The following is a 6,215-nucleotide window of genomic DNA, read 5'->3' on the forward strand; positions in this document are numbered from 1 at the left end:
TTCCCTGCTCAGAAGTGGCCACAATCAATGCTTTGTGTCTAGCAGAAAGTGTGGATTCTGCTGCACAAATATCTCCACCGAGACACTGAATGGTCCTGGAAAGCCAGAGAAGAGCTTTGTGCCAGCAACTCCCCTAAACTGTCTTTGAAACTGACCTTATTAAATTTCTGCTGGGGTAATGTGCTCTGGGGATTTTCTGAGTTACTTGAATGGATAAAAAATGAGCTCTCAGTCTTTGACCCAACTCCACTTAGTAGAACTGGGTTCATGAGAGGTGAGCAGGGCTTCTGTTTCAGGCTGCAGAGAAAACTCACAAGGGGCTCACTCCATGCTACAGGCTTCTATTTCTTTCTGCCTGCGTCACAGACTCCTTATCTGCTCCCTCCCTTTGTCTCTTTCTCCCCGTTGAAAATACAAAGGTCATGTTAATATAAATAAGAGAAAATAACAAATATATTATTTTTTTTCCTCTCTTTTCAGGGAGCGTATACACTGGGGACAAGACTAGCACAGCTTCTTTCTAAACCTGTCGGCTTGAGGCTGGGTTTCCTCTTTGGATTTGACCCAGCATCACACTCTTCAGGTAGGTGACGGATGCCTTGGACCTATGCAGAAATATTCCCAAACTTCAGCCACTGACATAATTCTAGTTGCTGTCCCAGGAGGCTCCTCTTTTCCTATATGTGGTAAGGGCTGTTAACAGTGGAGGCAGGCACTCTCTGGGTCCACACAAGAATCTGCAATTAGACTTTAGCCAAAGAAATAAATGATTGAAAGAATAATTAGTGATAAAAATGTGTTTAGCAGGATGCCATATGAGAATGATATGGTAAAATGATGTGTGAACACACAAGTCCTGGGGTATGGGCCTCTACCTGAGAGCAGAACCATGAGGTTGAGGCAAGACTCGTCTCTCTCTCACGCTGACCTGCTTGCTGTCCTGATGGGCATGTGGAAACACGTCAAAATCTGTGGGAGACAAAGAAGATTGGGGAAGAAACCAAGACGACATCCATGTAGTTACTGAAAGTGGCTTACATGAGTGAAGAGGAAAATAATAAGGCTAATGTTCTGTCAATAATCCTGATGAAACTTTTTTAGGTCCCTGGAGGAAAGGGTAAGAGGAAAGAAGGAGGGGAGAGGCAAAGCAGAATAGTGCAGATGAGGCAGAATGGTGAAAGAGGGGTGTTGGGTGGTCTTGGAGAGGATCCTTTCTGTTAGGAGGGGCAGGGTGAGAAGACATCCACTTAATTTTATAATCCACCCTTCTTGTGTTGGGGAAACATTAGCAAGAATGTCAATCCAATTAACAGGATGGAAGGGGATGTACTCTATGCCAGATGCTGTGTTCCATGTCTTGAGGGATAAGAAAAGGAAGGAACAGTTCTGTCCTTGAGGGTTTTTGCAGTTTCAAGGGAAATGACACATGCACACACCACGAAACAATAATTCATTCCCACTGATGTAAAATTTAAAATGAAGATGCAAGCAGGTAGGGGCATGGAAACATAAGGGAGTGATGCTCCCTCAGGAAAGGATTCATAGAACAAGTGTGAGTATAGAAATAACCTGGATTTCAGCTGACACCAGAGAGGGCAGTATCCTTCCAGACTGAGGGGCGAGCTTGAACAGAATGAGGCATGGAGCTGGTCAGGCTACTGGTGTGTGGAGAAAGGTGAACTCTCTCACAACCAGGCTGAGCCAAGTTGTGCTGAGCCTATATTGTCATGCAAGGAGGCTTGATTTGCTGTTGCATCAGATGGAGACATCTTGACAGTGATTAAAGAAAAGACTGATAAGTCCATAGTTGGGCTTAAGGAAGAGGAATCTAAGAGGTATTATGCAGGATGCTACTATAGATAAGGAGCTTTTCCAGGCAATCCTCATGTGTCTCTTGCACTTATGCATATCTTGTGAGAAGAGGCATTGAGTGCCTTTGTTCTGGACCATCTTTATGGTGATATATCTTGGAAGATATACTCAGTTTCTTCTTCCAGGGCAGAAACAACTTGTTCTACTTTCTGTTATAAAAGATTCAATTCCCTTAAGTTCAGGACTTGCTGTCTTGTAATGAAACCCATTGGATGAGCAGGGATTCAGCTGGGCACTTCTTCAGTGCCCCATAGAACTTGAGGGTAAGGAGAACTGACACAAATATGTTGCTTGCTTTGCTGTGAGCAATGAAGTCATCTGTCTCTCCCCCAGCAGTCTCATGACTTCTGCTCTAACTCCTGAGACCATGGCTGGCTAACTTATTACCAGCAAATAGTGTAATATCACAATCTCAGCATAGCTTTTTTTTTTTAAATAGTTCCTGGGGAGATACTAAGAAACTATTTTAGTAATCATAATAGTAAAGACTTATGTTAGGACGGAGATAGAATATTGCTCTATTTATTTTTGTATCTAGGAACCTGACAGTTGCCCAGCATTATAGTGCCTAGAAAATGCTATGTCTTTATTAGAAGGTAATGTGGACAACAGAAATCCTACCTCAAAACCATCCATGATCACCAATTCATCCCCCACCTGTGTCTGAGATTTTCTCAGTTGAATCTTAGAAAACCAGTTGAATCTTAGAAAACCAGGCACAGAGTGGGTTTCCAGGATGCCTATAATATATATAGAATCCTTTTACACTTTAAGTTTGCTCTTTCAATTGCCCAAGTAAAACCAAAATAGATGTCTCAGAATATCTTCTCTATTGTTACTATCCAGGTGTTTAGCAGCAGGCTAGCACATAGCAGATAATCAGTCAATATTTAGAGCCTGGAAGAGCAATTAAAAAAGTAGCTGAGATTTAGAGTAGGACTAGTTGAGAAATTCTGAGAAATCACTCAGGCCATTTCCATATTTTTCCCTTTTGAAAGTATAGCCAGAAAAGATATTTCAACTGGCAAGAAGGAAAGATAAGTATCTGAATATGTGAATATATTAAATAAAATTCTCATTTTTTTCCTATAAATTGCTTTGGGGCCTTTGGCCTCATTCTGAAGCACATCTTAAATTAAAGGATAACAGTTTATCAACTTTTGGATAGATTCACAGTATCTTTAATTTCTTACAGAGATGGCAAAGAATGGATTTTGATAAGACTCAAACATGATGATTTCTGACTGAAGTATAGAAACACTGCTGATACTTCATCCTTATTATCTGCAACCAGTAATTAGCTTTAAGTGTTTCTCAAAAGTGTGAAAAATCAGATTGACAACTCTTCACTATAGGAAGGAATGGCTTCTTAATTGTGATTGCTCAAAAACAAAAATGCCACAAAAACAAAAATGCTTCATGGTGCTGCTTCTCCTGTCAAGTGTAAAGATGGACATATGGCTGGGAGTCCTCCACTGGTCACTGTTGTTTAAGACCAGAGTCATAGGTTAGAATCCTATATTGTCCTATGTGCTCTGCCCTCTTCTGCCCGGATCACCACCTTACGAATAGAAACTTAGTAGAGGCCCGAACCTCTTGATGGCATATCACTTACGACATTACACAAGATGATGGTAAAAAGGAGCCATTGAGTACACATGTCCTCTGCTTTGAGTTCATGACTTTTTCATGTGCAAGTGCAATTTAACCCAACAAATATTAATTGCTCTGATATGCTTATGACCATGTTCTAGGCCAAGAGAATCTGAATTGGTATACTACACGTTCCAGAGAAGCTAATAAACTGAAACAAAGAGAAACTCATAAAACTTTGAATCAAATCAAATCAAATCAAATCAAAATAAACTAGAAATAGTATAGAGTAGCACATAACTAAATTCTCAGAGCAGTAGTTTATATCTACATTTTCTTGAAATAATTTCTCTCAAACTATTCATATGTATGCTTGACACTAGTACCTTCATTATTTCTAGAGCTATGTTTTTGAGTCAATCCCTGTTTTTCCAGAGCAGATCATCCTCACTTACAATTAATCTGATTGTGCTATCAACCTAAAAGCAAAATCTAGGTATGCTTCCATTTTAGTTAACTTTGTATCTCTATAACCAAAACACCTGTAAAGAGCAGCAGAGGAGTACATGTTTATTTTGGTTCACAAGTTCCATCCATGGTTGACTAACTCCATGACTCTGAGTCTAAGGTGAGACAGAATACCATGGCAGAGGATTTGGTATAGGAAAGCAGCTCAAGACATGGCAACCAGAAAGCAGAGGGAGAACTCTGCTCACCATGGAAAAAAGATAACCCCCCAAAGAATCCCCCCTGTCCGGTGACCTACTTCCTCCATCCACACCCTATATACCTGCAGTTACCACACAGTTAATCCACAGCAGTGGATTAATCCATTGATCAAGCTACAACTCTCATAATCTAATCACTTTACCTCTGAACATTCTTTCATTGTCTCACACATGAACCTTTGAGGGCAACCTCATGTCCAAACCAGGACAAATTTTGTTCCTAGAAATGTCCCCTAAGCATGAGTTTTCATTTTTGAAATATGGGGATATTAGAAAAATCCCCTTTCCTTTGCCTTTTATCTTGTCTGTGTACAATTTCTGTCTTCAAAGTGCATTTACTATATTGTTTTAAAAGTGATATTTAGAAGGTTGAAATTGGGAAAACATACTCTCAGGAATAATAATCAGATCTTCCTTTGTCCTCTTTTTTAAAAAAAAATATGATTTTTTTCCTAAACTGTCTCCACATCCTTAAATATTCTCCTCACTCTTATACTTCTCTGTGTACATTTGAAGACTATATTTGCCTGTCTTAATCCAAAGAATGTTCTAAGACTTAGCTTAGGTATGTACTCTTCCTTTTTACTTAACAATTATAATTTTTCTCCAGAAAGCAATGCTATTTAATGAAGAGTTGTTACAATTAAGGTAAGCTTTCTCTGTGAATGCCTTCTATCCCAACATCAGATAATCCAGCAATTTTCACAGTTGGAAATTTTTAGAGATAAGACACTAGCAATCAATCAGTTCATATAAACAAAAGTAAAGAAGCATAGATTGCATATCTATATAATAAAATGTAGCAAAAATTTATTGAATCTGCTAAATTGATGAAGACACATGATGATAAATGCTGGAGATGGGAGAGTATGAAAGAATCACTCTTGAATGTTGATTCTTTTTTCTACACAGTCTCATTAATTTTGCAAGCTTAATGCGTTTTAACCATTGTCTTGCACACTGAACTTAAAAACAGTTGTGGCACAGAAAAATCGCATTTAGGTCAAAATAAAAGCTAAACACAAGAGGGCTTTGATGCCTATGGAAAAAGTACATGTGCACAATTTCCTACAAAGAGTCACAGAGAATCCAAACTTTTTCACCCAGACTCATTCAAATTCATATCCAAGGAAAAGTGTTTTATGTTTCTCAGAGCATGGCCATGGCACACAGGTAAAATTTCTTCCTCATTGGTCTCTGATGACTGACTTTTATGTTGAATAAACTTATGGATCTTTGCCCCAAACTATCATTTCAAATTATTACTTCTTAGAGAATAATTATTTAATGAGTTTTTGGATGAAGTAATCAACATGGGACAAAACCCAGAGAATTTGAAGGAAAGAATAATTTTGAAAGAAAAATTTTGTTCTTATGAAAACTAGACCAATCCTGCAGTAGTTATGTGAGGTGAACCTGTTTCCCAACCTAGATGCCATCTTTGGTGACTCAGCCTGAGATGCTCCTTTCCTCTATCACCCTCTGTGTGAATGTTCCCATTTCTTGTGCACTATTTTCAATGATCTCTTTTTTTTTTTTTTTAATTTTTTTTTTATTGGTTGTTCAAAACATTATAAAGCTCTTGACATATCATATTTCATACATTAGATTCAAGTTGGTTATGAACTCCCAATTTTACCCCAAATACAGATTGCAGAATCACATCAGTTACACATCCACATTTTTACATAATGCCCTATTAGTAACTGTTGTATTCTGCTACCTTTCCTATCCTCTACCCTCCCCCCTCCCTCCCCTCCCATCTTCTCTCTCTACCCCATCCACTGTAATTCATATTTCTCCTTGTTTATTTTCCCATTCCCCTCACAACCTCTTATATGTAATTTTGTATAACAATGAGGGTCTCCCTCCATTACCATGCAATTTCCCTTTTCTCTCCCTTTCCATCCCACCTCATGTATCTGTTTAATGTTAATCTTTTCTTCCTGCTCTTCCTCCCTGCTCTGTTCTTAGTTGCTCTCATTATATCAAAGAAGACATTTGGTATTTGTTTTTTAGGGA

General features: G+C 38.6%; 1 long non-coding RNA gene across 1 annotated transcript in view; it reads left to right on the forward strand.

The window, feature by feature from the left end:
* The first annotated feature begins 322 nt into the window (after nucleotides 1-322).
* The window catches only part of LOC125611352, a 20,471-nt gene continuing 14,578 nt past the window's right edge, over nucleotides 323-6,215 (forward strand). The window contains exon 1 of the long non-coding RNA XR_007341511.1: nucleotides 323-583. This is a non-coding gene — a long non-coding RNA (uncharacterized LOC125611352). The remainder of the gene's footprint in view (nucleotides 584-6,215) is intronic.

Source organism: Marmota marmota, unplaced genomic scaffold (assembly GCF_001458135.2).
Source record: "Marmota marmota marmota unplaced genomic scaffold, marMar, whole genome shotgun sequence".
Lineage (NCBI taxonomy): Eukaryota > Metazoa > Chordata > Mammalia > Rodentia > Sciuridae > Marmota > Marmota marmota.